Source organism: Centropristis striata, chromosome 11, assembly GCF_030273125.1.
Source record: "Centropristis striata isolate RG_2023a ecotype Rhode Island chromosome 11, C.striata_1.0, whole genome shotgun sequence".
NCBI lineage: Eukaryota > Metazoa > Chordata > Actinopteri > Perciformes > Serranidae > Centropristis > Centropristis striata.
This window is the reverse complement of record NC_081527.1, coordinates 20,510,549-20,523,979: the sequence shown is the minus strand read 5'-3', so window position 1 is coordinate 20,523,979 and position 13,431 is coordinate 20,510,549. Positions and strand designations below refer to the sequence as shown.

General features: G+C 39.9%; 1 long non-coding RNA gene across 1 annotated transcript; it reads right to left on the bottom strand.

The window, feature by feature from the left end:
• Window positions 1-5,214: 5,214 nt before the first annotated feature.
• LOC131980798 (uncharacterized) lies at window positions 5,215-6,054 on the bottom strand. Its single transcript, XR_009395251.1, has 3 exons — window positions 5,967-6,054; window positions 5,617-5,874; window positions 5,215-5,449 (listed from the first exon to the last, which is right to left on the bottom strand). It is a non-coding gene; the product is annotated as an uncharacterized LOC131980798 (long non-coding RNA).
• Window positions 6,055-13,431: the final 7,377 nt, after the last annotated feature.

Below are 13,431 nucleotides of genomic sequence, written 5' to 3'. Positions count from 1 at the left end.
AAAAGAAATTAGAATTCATTTCTGCCACAGGACAGCACAATATATGTTGGAAAAAAAGACAGCCTCTCTTACTGTAGCGCACCGATATGTGTGCTTTTTCGTTCTTTTCTTCCAGGAATACAACCTTTATCTTGAGAACGTGACATGAAAAGTATAACACCTGGTATGTATCAGTAAATTGAAGGGAGGAAAGGGAAAGCCATATGTCCACCTTCAGTCTTCAAAGCAGCCAGTATGTGTATCTAAGTGCATTCGAAGATTGAAACAATCCAAAAAGGAAATTTATCACTGAGCTGAAATTTCTGGGCTCTTAAGGATTTAGTTTCATAAACATTGCATGCTGAATGTTTTTCAGCTCAGACTGATGCCATTTGAGCTCAGGCATCTGCAACTGTCAGGGTATTTTCTGTGTGTTTGCCAAGGCCATTCATGAGTTTCTGTAATAGCATCTTTACATACACTCGGACAGATACTAATGAATATACGAGCCTGTGCACCATAATTCACAGTGTTGAAGGAATAGTTGAACATTTTTCAAAAAATGTGCTTACATTCTTGTTGACAGTTAAATGAGAAGATTGATACAAGTCATGTTTGCACAAAGTGGTATTCCTAGAAAGTGCCTTAAACCTGCATTCTTTCTATCCAAACAGCAGGGCCAACAATACTGGTTGCATAAATTGAATTGTAAGTGTATAAGAAAATTCCTCTACTTCTCACTAGATTTATTAGCTCAGTGTACCTTTCCCTCATAATTTACAGTCTCAAATGCTAGTTTCAAGTCTTCTTGAGTATGATGTGCATTCTGTAAATTATGGTCCCATTTAGAGTAAAACGGATGATGAAGCAGGATATGCTTTAGGGAGTAGCGACCTTGTGAGCTGCTACCATGACACACTGTGTTTTCCTCTTAGGACTTTGACCATTTCTCAGTGTGTTTGCATTAAAATGAACTGTAAAACTGTGGTCACCTAAAAATATCTTGTTCAGCTTTCGACTTACTTGACAAACTATGGATGCAACCAAGCTAGTTAGAGCTGGTCAGATGGTAACTTGGCATCTTCCTTCCCAGCTCCACCTTCTTGTCCAAATGTGGTGACTTCTGGCTCCAAAAAACAAGATGGCGACATCCAAAGTGTCATATTCGAGGCTTCCAAAACCATAGTCTTCAAACCAATTGGTGACATAACAGTGGCTGTGTCCACTTATTTTACAGAGTTAGTGGTTTGTATGGTGAACATGAAGCTAGCTGACAAAAGCCAATTCACTTAGCTTACCATAAAGACTGGAAATATGTTAATGAGTGACCTTTACAGAAGCTGAGTTTGTTAGCATCAGACAGATCTAGGGTAGTTTTGGTCCCATGTGTCCAGTCTTTCTGCTAAGCTAAGCTAACAGGCTGCAGCTTCATATTTACCATACACACTGGAGGGTGGTATTAATCTTCTTATATCTTTCAGCAAGAAACCAAATACATTTATTTCCCGAAATATTGCACAATTGCTTTACATGGAACGTGCCCTTCCTTATTTTCTGTTACAATTTAGGCTACAATGTCAGATTTTCATATTAAACATGGCCAAAGTTTTGACTAATGCCATTTTTTTAGACAGAGGGTGGACAGAGGAGTAGCAGCCATGGGACATTAAGGCTTTTGGAACATTAAATCACAGTAGAGACCCAAAATACAACTTTGAACCCAAAAAATGAGCATTATATCCTCTTTAACATTCAGATTATTAAGGTGAAATATAATGATGTCACAGTTAAGATACCGGTTGGATTATAGAATCTCGATCTGGACTCCCCATTAGTAAAAAAGGCTTGAACATAAAACCTCTTAATGGCTATCCAGTTTCCTCCTTGTGGTCCACCAACTGTGACATGATGTTGATAGGGTTTTTAATGGTCTTCCTGTGTCTCATAGTCCGCCTCCATGAATCATGCCCACTGCAGTAGGCTCACCGGACAGTGAGGTGTCATTTCATAATAAATAACATGCGCACTGGTGGGGGGGCGGATGATAAGTGGACAGAGAGAATCATCATTTACTCTGCTGGGGAAAACAAATACATATGGTAGTTAGATAAACTTCAAACAGGGGACAGACATCCTGAGACCAGAGGGCTGCTTTGCGTGTCTCTTCGGACCAAAGAGGAAAGAGAGATTTGGCTGTGTTTAGAAAGCAGAAGTCTCCCCTGATAAGATATATTTAAGATGTCTATACAGAGATTAAGGTATTTGTTGTGTTTTGCTGCTTTTAATGATGCAGTCTTTTCAAAATCGCTGTTGCAGTTCAAATATTTATCATGGTAAATTTACAGTCATTTTCAATTTAAAATATTTATGTTTCACCCCATTTAGAGAGTTTGTTTAAGAGTTTGTTCACATTGAAATAGAAAAGATAATGTTTGTTAATTACATTTGGTATAGTGGGGCGTAATGAAGACATTTCTGTGGATGCCAAAAAGCTGCCTTATTTTTTTTAACTAAATAAACCAGTTTATTAGTTACATTTGGCTTAAACTAATGCAGTCTAATACTTGCCTGATATCAGACATCTTAATCTAACTGAATTTCCCCTTGGGGATGAATAAAGTCATTTTGATTTTCAATTGATTGATTGACAGGATTCTTAACTTGTTACACTGCGGTTATCAGTCAGCTGGACCCAGGCAAGTAATACAATAATGTGATCAATCCTTTGGTGCTGTTGAACTGTATATTATTATACATGTGTTTCTGATCATTTGCCTACTGTTGTTTTAAAATCAGGTAGACAAAACAACTAAGAGGGAGGCTGGTCATTATTAAGCAACACAGGTCAGAAGCCTCACAAACTACAGCCTAAAAAAGTGCTGTGAAGTTAAGTGAACATCTCTCTCAAACAGTTTCAACAAACATTGAACATTATAACCTCATGAAGGTAGAAGTTATTGCAGAGCTGCAAGGGAAAGCTCCATTAATATATCTTTATACTGTTTGAATAAACAATACGATATATTTTCTATCTATGTCTGCAATGTAGGAATCCTAAATTTGTTTTCAGGATATGTTAAAAAATGTTTTTGACCTTGTGTCTTCATCAGACCCTCTACTTTTTCCTTTATAGAATCTGCCATCTTGCACCAGGCCTTAACATGATATTTAATGTGGCAAGAATACTTTTGCAAATAAAAATGAATGCATAAGATGTTAATATTTTCTTTTATAAGAGGGTATGAAGATTGAGTGAAATTACCAACATTTACGTCAAATGAGATCCCACAGTAGTCCGAAAATACTTCATTGACAATGACGGCTGCATTGTGGCCAACTCTAAACATGTTGTTAACATAGACGGATTGAGGCATGGGCAAAGTGGGCGTGTGCCCAGAGCCCTAGAGCCAATATGGGCCCTTGGCCTTCAGATTATTTTTTTTTTGGTACAATTTAAAAATATATTGGAATAAATGTGGCTTTGAAAATGTAGTATGATAATGAAATCAATTAAATGCTTTAGAAATTATAAGATTAAATCAGTAATGCGTGATGACACAATACGCTGGTCGCTGGGGTCAAAGTTGAAAAAAGTGTGTTTTTAAAATGGAGACGTGGGCGCTCAGTGGATCAGCTAAACGAAAACAGAGGAAAGAAAAAGCTGAAACGGCTGAAACTACACTATGTAACTGGCCGTAGAGGCCAAACTGGTCAGAGAGTTGGACTGTGATTACTTTATCAAGGACTTTTCCTCGAAGAACGCCAGGAAAAAGCCGGAGGTTTAGGTGAGTAGTTTCTAGGACTGTATCCGACAACTCGGCATCCGAGTGCCGTGTTCGACCCCCCGATCGGACCGTCGGTCTGAACACATTAGCACGATTTAGTGCATTTGTTTATTACCATTACAACATGACTCCTCCATGGCAGGTGCCTGTATTTGTGTGTGTAAGTGCGTCTGTGTGCGCTGGCCAGCGCGAGGGATAGGCTGGTTGATAGTTTCGTTTTTTAAAATAGGTGGTTACCTATATTTTAATTAATACTGCAAGGGCTGGCTATTTAAGCTTTCTGTCTCTCCCATAATATATGTATCATCCTGTACATGGCAGGTGCCAAACAAAACAGACCTAAACTGACAGTAATGTTGTGTGGTTGTGTGTGCCGGTGTTGTTACGTGCGTAATGGAAAGAGCGCCGTTGCACGCTCACATAATGCGTGTGCAGACAGGGGCTCGTGGTCATGATAATCCGTCTATGTGTATATCATCCTGTACGTGGCAGGTGCCAAACAAAACAGACCTAAAATGACAGTTATGTTGTGTGGTTGTGTGTTGCCCGGTGTTGTTATGTGTGTAATGGGAAGATCGCCTTTGCGCGCATACTTTCGCGTGTGTAGGCAGGGGCCCGTGGCGAGATTGTGTCCAGGGCCCGTGGTCATGATAATCCGTCTATGGTTGTTAACATTGTGAAATGGAACTACTTCGTTCGGTTTAGGCACCAAAACTACTTTGTCAGCATTAGAGAAAAAGTTCAGGGTATCGATCAAAATAACAACTTCCGTGAGTAACACAATGTTGTTGCGCAGGTGAGAAAGAAGATGACGTAAATTTTACTTCCAAAAGGGACACAAACAGCTGTCTCCTGGGTTAAAGTCGTGTGCTTGACTTAATTATCCAACTTCTCACGTGAATGAATGAATGGATGTTATTGGTATTTATGTTGACTACATCGGATCACTTCCTGCTTCACAACTGTCATAATTATTATGACCACTAGAGGTTGCCGCCTGGCAAACAAAAAGCAGCACCTCCTGGCTCACAATTACTGTTTTTGTTTTTTTATTAAGTTTCCCACAAATATCAGTGCATTAGGAAAAGCCTGAACTGTAACAACAAATTAAACTGGTCCATAACAAACAAGTACATTGCCTTGTGCAGTGCCAACTGCAAATTGTAAATCCTTATTATATAAAAAGACTGAATTATTGGTGTTGAGGTGTTCTGTGAGTTCTAGACCATAGCATTATATGTATTTCATTGTAAGAGGTTTTCCCTTCAAAATGAGGGGAAAATGTGAAAATGTTTCCCTTGTATAAGTCAGACGGCATGCCGAGAACTAAACAAACAATTAATTGGTAAAACAAACACACAAACATGTTGATGGACAGGCCTCACACACTCTCTGCTCAGTGTTTTCACTTTAGGTCATCTTTTACCTCCTGCTGCTCCACCTTTCTCTGTATAACTGGCTCAAGGTGTCCCATGGCCCTCCGCCCTCATGGGGCCCGCAGCCTGCATGTGTGGCATCCGTCAAGCTTACACCAACAGATAGCATCATTGCAATCCTGACAGAGGCACAGACAGTGAGTGATGGTTTCCCCTGTCTAACATTTGGCCCACAGAGAATGGGAGAGCCTGACAGAAAAAAAGAGTTTCCCAGTGTTTGCTCCCAGGCACCGCATGCATGTTTTGTACCTGTGCAGTCAAAACAAAACAGAAATACATCTCTTAGTGATATTTTTGACCCGCATACATATGAACATGGTGGAAAAGAGCATGTCACAGAACCCTCAGAGCCACCATAGTAACATGATAAACATCATGCCTGCCATTAATGAATTAAAGTAAATAAAGTGACTCACTAGTTCTCATTTTTCATCCCTCTATCCATCCTGCATCAGCAACATATACGCTAAAAAAAACAAGTGGGCCAAGAAGCACTGGGTGGGTTTGTGCTTCAGTTTCAACCTTGGCTTTGCACTCATAAAAATTGGTGGGGGAAAATGTGAGCGGAGGATGGTCACGCCCAGTCAGCGTCAGGTGAGTCATTTTATGTGGCAGCTCAGGTTGCAGTCGGTCCAAACCGCCTGCGTCTTCTTGTGGCCAGCACAGGTCAAGCGCTGGTTGGGGAGAGAAGGGAAAAAACGAGGTAGACTTAATTCATCCTGGCCTGTGACAGGTGTGTTTTTATGTTTTTGTTTTGCAAGTTTACCTAAATCCTTCTTTGTGGACATGAGGCACTGCCAGATGACTGCATCTGTTGCTGTGAGGACTCTTCACCGTGTGATCTGGACAACCTGCTGAAATGTCCTGGGGGGGGGGGGGGGGGGTTAAGAGAAAATGAGGTAGATCGAAGTCGTGTTTCATTTCTCCTGCAGTTAGGCTACATTCAGACAGCAGGGCTTAATGCTCAATTCGGATTTTTTTGTGGAATGCGATTTTTTTGCAAGGTCGTTCACATTTCCAATTAAATGCGAGTTGTATGTGATCTCCAGTGTGAACTTTAAACGTACCAAAAGTGTCCCGCATGCGCATTGGAGGACACGACGACGTCACACGCAGCGAGCGTGCTCAGTGTTGACGGAAGTAGCGGAAAACGTGGCCACGAGCATTAAAGCCTGATTTCCACCGGGCGCGTTACAGCCGTATGGTCAGGATTATCGCGTGTTCTCGTTATCTCGCGTGTATACGACCGGCTCGCTATGCTGCCGTGCCGCGGCTGTAACGCGCCCGGTGTGAATTGACGCTGGGCAGAAGATGGAGCAAAACCGCGGTGGAGCCGTTCCGCGGCTGTAACGCGCCCGGTGGAAATCCCCAGTCAGCCTATGTATGAATGCGACCTGGCCGTTCAGACTGGAGTCGCATGTCAAAAGATCAGATATGTATCAGTTTTAGGACCACATATCCAAGTGGCCTGGATCGCATTTGAAAAAATCGGATCTGTGTCGTTCAGACTGTCATTAAAAGATCAGATGCAGGTCGCATAGGGGCGAAAAAATCGGATTTGGGTCACTTCAGGCTGCAGTCTGAACGTAGCCTTAGAGACAGTGCACAATTGATTTTAACTGTTTACCTCCATTGCAATGTTCAGAGACATGACTGTATGTTTGACAGTTTTTCTACTTATATTGAGTCTACAATCTCTATTGTATGACAAAATAGGGTAGAGAACACAATAAATGTATATTACAAAAAACTACCATAAGCATGTTGACTGGATCTAAACAGGCACTCTTACCTACCTCTTTCTCCACAGTCTGTAATCCACTATCAAAGTCAGTTAAATTGATCAAGTCAATTCTAATCCAGATTATTTACTGTGAGGTAGCTCGCTCCTTCTTCAAAAACCTCAACGACCTGCCAACAGTGACTGGCACTCACTTTTTGGCACGATGCTTCTTCTGCTATATTTACGGTAGTATTGTTTGGTGGAGCAAATAAGTAGTTCCAGTCTGGTGACAGTAGTTCTGGATTTCAAAATAATGAAAAAACATGTAGTAGGCTATTTATTTAATAGCAAAAATTAAATTGTCTGATAAAAGGCCGATAGAAAACTACAGGAGGAACGTGAATTAGAGAAATGGTGGGACACACGTACACACAAAATGCTCTCGCAGAATAACAATTCAAGTCATTTTTCCCCCTGCTGATTAAAAAAAATCATGGCAATCTGACCAATTCCCATCGAGACATTTCACTTAAAACTGCAAGACTCACCCACATATTGCACTAAAGGAAAAGTCTTGGGATCACTGAGGGTTTTTTTTAATCCATCCAGTAGATGTTGAGATATTTTAGTGAAAAAGTGAAAACTTCGACCTGCTAAAAATTGGTAAAAAAAAAGAGATGACCGGAGTTAGTAGGCTTCATCCTCTGGGGAACGTGAATATTTGTACAAAATGGTTTAGCGATCCATCCAGTAATTGTTGAGATATTTCAGTCTGGACCAAAGTAGTCAGACAGAACAGACTTAACCGTCCCTCGAGCTCAAAACATTGATTACAACAAATAGCGTCCCTGTAAGTAAGCTTTGACTGTCCAATTAGCTTCCAGCAGTGTGAAAACTTCAGTGTGTGAATTTCCCACAACTATTAGGAGTCGGAAATATGTAATGTCTCACAGTAAGTAGCAGGTCCAATTAGACAGGAATTTCCATGCAGATTATCAAGTGCTGCTGCTTGAAACCAGGTGATGACCATCAGAGAGGAATCGGGTAGCAGACGGGTTGTGGGGGTGGGGTTTCTATCCATGTGTTTTTTATTTTAAGAGAAATTTATAAAACTCTTTGTTTTAGAGTCCAGGGGTCGTCCTGTGCTGTGCCTCCCCCCATCTCACCCTCTCCAATCTCGTTTAAGCCTTTAATCAAACGGACATCTGGATTGCATTGAGTGTTGCGGAGAGAGAGGCCTGATTGCTGTTAAGCAGACCACGCGATGATGTCACTTTTCATTAATAATGATGCTGCCCATAGCACTCGCATTTATCTTCCTGTCTAACAATGCGGAGACCACAGGCTGAGGACATGACAGTGACTGTGGACACTCGGCGGGCCAGCTGAGAAAACAAGCGGGAGCTGCATGACAGCTCCTCGCTCCCACTAACTCAAGAAACACAACAAGGGATCCAGGAGAGGGCTACTTAAAGAAGACAATACCTAAATGACCACTAAAAGTGCATGTAATGAGAAGATATACTCAGTGTGCATTAAGTCTCATGACATGTAACTAACAACTGTATCACAGCGATTAATGGGCTGTGAAATGGGGAAGAAATCAAACTGTAGCCTGACAGGTACTAGACTATTTCAATTAAAAGAACATTTTCTCATATCCTCAGTCCCATTATCTCACTTTATTTCCATCCTTTTAGTCATGCTATTTTTCGTGCATTGGGGCAGTCAACAGTTATTGCAGTTTTTCATCCCCCGCAAAAAAGCCCCCGTACCGATGTCATCTGGCGTGTTGTGATGTGTTCTTTAATCATTTTCTCTGAAACCAATTATTGCACAATTCGTTGACAGCAATATGTAGTATGAAATAATATCAGAAAATCATTGAGATGCTTGTTTTTCTTGAGTTTGGAGAGAACGTCTGTGTTTTTTTTCGCTGTTTGATACATTTTAGAGTTCACATCAGTGCTGCCAGTGCTTTGATGGATCTACAATACGATGATTTATGGTGGCGTTTCCGTATAGAGACAAGAGAAAGGGAAAACCACGCACACAGGTAAAGTCAGATGGCAGGTCTTCCTCGTAATGAGTAATGTTCCATGCATGGGATAAAAGTTCATCGTGTCTTCATGAGCACACAAACTGGACGACCCGGCAAAAGTTCATTCCTGACACACAACTACTCTGTGAACTTTTCTCGGCACTCAAGTTTCATTTAGTTTTGACAGTCAGGGGTGGGCTCAGTTTTAGACCATTGTGTCCATAAATTGAATCTGTTACTGTTAAGTCTACGCCCTTTTCCAAAACTCTGTTATGACTGGCTTATATGCTGTGCAACAGCGTCAATGCAGATTAAATGCAAAATGAAGAAGGGGGGACTAGAACGACGCCTTTTTCTCTACTGTAAAAAGTTCCGCTAAACAAGAGGCATAACACACTTAACTGCACAGTCTGACTTTAAGTTCATTTTCATCAACTTCGCCAAAGAGGTTGTGTTTTTTAGTTATTTCATTTGCTTTGTCTGTAGTGTTACAAGAAAACTACTTGACCGATTTTCATTAAAAAAAATCTACAATTTATTTATTTTTACATTGCAATATAGGCAATTTACGCTGCATTAATGTGGTGTTTGAAAAATTGGAAAAATACATAAAATACACAAAAAAAACACATCAAGTTGGAACATTAACATTGTGCCCCTGCAGATTTATATGGAAAGAAAATGCTTTTTTACTTAAACCTTAATGAATTAAAGTTCATTTAATTTCAGTAGTGTTGTAATGTTAATTTTGGTTACACTCCCCCTCTTTGTCTCAGGTGCTGGAGATCAGGTGATCAGTGATCAGTCCTGCCCTCTTATTTAAGCAGGCTGGAGGCAGAGCTCTTCCTCCCATACAAAGCAGCCTCTGACCAGCTCAGTGTGTTGTTTCTGTCGCTCCTTAACTTTCTTTGTTTATTTCTTCTGAGGATGGAGGTCTGGTGGTCTCGTTTTCAGGGTTTTGTTTCTTAGTTAGTTTAAACTTTATTTTGATAGGTCAGGAGGGGAAAGTTCTGGGCTCGATGGTCCATTGCGTGGCTGGCCCAGGCTTCCTTCATCCTTTTCTTCTTTTTTTGCCAGACCTCCAGACTCTCATAGTTTAGGCTAATTAATGCCATTATTTGTCAAAGGATAAAACCATTTTGCTTTGGTAACTTGCTCCGTCATGGCATCCTTTCTAGGGCCACAGCAATCGCACCGAGGACTGGTCCCTACAGCAATAGCAATAGCTGTAGGGACCAGAGCATGTCGGGACCAATGCTCAGAGTGCAGAGGGAGAGACATTTTTTTCAAAAAATAAATTTGAAAACTGCGATCCAGGCCGCATTTTCCACTCTACAGAAATAATTTATACATAGAAACGTAGGAAAATTTGTCTTCTCACTCACAATCATCTGGTAAAGCTGTCAGAGTTATAGTTTGGGCGTAGGACGCACAGATTCGTCACCAACACGCACCAACAGCCTCATTGACAGCCATATTAACGCAGGAAGATTTCTGTAGAAAAGCATATTTAACAGATTTTTAGACCGCTCTTACAAAGCTATTATTTTTTCTTCACAAAAGACATATGTAGCTCTGGGTGCTGTCACTGTGCTAGAAGATCCCACAGCTGTTAATTTAGATTACAACGTTGATTGCTCTGCTCTGATTGGTCGACCCCAACGACTTTGATCCTTTGATGTGATTACAGTTACAGATGCATGCACGTAAGCGCGCACACTCCTCCAGATACACATGCTTCTCTCTCACACACACACACACACACACACACACACACACACACACACACACAGGTAACTTTATGTGATTCTAGTTACACACACACACACACACATTTTGAGGTTAAAGGGCATAGGTTGCTGTATAAATAAAGGAAGTGCTTGTTGTAGGTGTGCTCCTTGTATATTATGTAGTATTATAACATTACTTGTATTAATTGTTTGAAATCTCTGAAGAATCTCACCATAGTGTACACACATCGGCAGTAGCCCCCATGGCCCTCTCAGAATTTCCCCAGAGGAAATTTTCTAGTTACACATGTTGGTCACAAGGTTGAGCCAACTTAATTACTTTGTGGCCCTATAAATGAAATAAAAGCAATGTGTGGCAGCACCTGTTGCTCTGTCAGCCTCACTTCCAAAAGGCAGAATATTAATGAAAGTCTTCTGTTAGCCACTTCATATTTCCTTCAGCAGAAACAGGTTGAGGGTGGACTTAAAAAAGAAAAAGTCTGCAATCCATCTGACATTTCTGTATGCTGTGGGAAAAAACTGGAGCACAAGGAGAAAACTCACACAAGGGACATAGTTCTTGCCTGCAAAAATTGTTCCTATTTTTTATTGTTTTTTAAAAAAAATTTAGCATTTCTACAGCTTGCCCAAAAACAGTCACTTCAGACACCAACCACTTTAACTGCCTTACATGACTTGGCATGCAATAATAGATCACACTTTTCTGTTTTTTAGACAGCCCATTTACTTTTTTTTTTTATTAACAAATTTCACTTGAGTTTTGAGTCTTTAGAGTTGGAAAGGGACGTGAATACAAAATTGTTTACTAAAAAAACTGCTTTTAAAATAAGAAATAAATTATTTTTTTATAGTCCCTATCATGATTATCAAAATGTACATTGATTACATATTGAGTTTGAGTTTTTGAATGCAGTATAATATTCATGAGCCATGAAGTCATGAAGGTTCAAACAAAAGTAAAGAGATTACACGTTTTTTTTTACGGTGGGAAAGTTTTTCATCAAGATTAATGCCACAAAAAAATATAAAGAAAGTGAATGAACAGGACAGCTTTCAAAGGGTCACCAGGTGAGCCTCGTCCCACTAACGACCCACCACCACTCTGCAGCTCACTTCCTGCACAGAGAAAACCAAACAAATCATCACATCATTTATACGTTTATGAGCAAAGTTGCTTCGAAACTGCAGTGTTTTAATATTTCCTACTAATTTACCAAGCTCTATATTTCCCTTTTCAAGTTTTTTTCTGAACAAAAAAGTAGAAATGTTTCAACTCCAAAAAGAGCAAGTAATGCACATTAAATATTTGGTGATATAGCCTTTTTGGAGATGGTAAACATGTTAAATTACCCACTTTTTACATATTTCTTATATTTGCAGTCCTTGCATGCTCCTTTCCAAACTGAAGCCAGCTATAATTATTATGTTTTAATTGGGATTAAAAAAAACAACATTGTTTACAAATCAGTTTTTGTAACATTAATCTTTTTTCTATTTTCCTACCTAATTGTTTTTACACATGAATAATATAACTACACTGTCTCACCAACAAAGTGTTTACAACTGGATGAAATCATTTCTTCAGAAATATAACTTGATAATGAGTGCAGCTCATTTAAGTGTAGCCATATGTCGTATTGTATTCAGTTTTTCTGGATAAGTGTAGAGTGTAATTGAAAACAGCAGGGGACCTCATGTTGGGTGCTTTTAATTTGACATCAGCTGACGGTTGCTAACAATGGAAAAAGTTAAGCTTAACTAAATTAAATATTTCAAATGTTTTTGGTGTTGAAGCACCAACTTAGTTATAAAAAGAAGCTGCAGCACATTTGTGTTGTTGAATGATCACATCTAACGTAGGACACATGGAAAGTCCTTATTTTAAGTGATTAGAGGCCTTTTCAGGCATTTAAAACGTCTTAAAACACAGGAAGGTGGGATTACGTATGAATATTTTACATGCAAATTTCCCAGCAATGAGAAGAGCAGAGGTCTCTATATTTGGACATCTTTTCAGCATTTTAGGACATTCCTTTTGCCATCTGCTCTTGATAGTCATTAAGTTCTGTTTTCACTCTAAATTATGTCTTGCTGTTTGGGCATGTCTGTTGTGAGACTTGAAAGTTATGTAAATGGGAAATCAAAAGGATTCTTATTTAAAAAATGTGAATCTGCAGCTGTGATGTTCCTTTGTAATTCTGACATGAAACATTTGTGTAGCTGCAAAGCCAGATTTTTTTTTCTTTCGTTTTAACAAACAGAATTTCTGTTTTATGTTATTTATGTCAAAGCCAAAATAATTGGAGTGACTGACATCTTTCTAAACCCATTTGCCTGTGAACAATGACGCTTCAAGTCTTCAAAGGTTCCACAGAGCATGGACTATGTCCAAATTGACTCGGGGTGCAAACAAGAATGCCCTCCTTCAAACATTAATGAGGGAATAGTGTTTGAAGTGTTTTGCTGATTACACTGCTTATCCAATTGAGGAGTGGGACCTTTTTAAAAGAGGAAGCCATTTATCTGTGCAGAGACAGCAGAGCTGGTCTGGAGAGCCTCACTGTGCTTCTCTTATCACGAAAAACTCGAGTAGATTCAGCGCATAACGGCACTCATTTGATCTCGATGGGTCGGTGGACTGTCTACTGTCAGCTCCTCACCCTATCAGTTTTATATATCCTGAGTATTTCACCATACCACCACTGTGATAAATTGG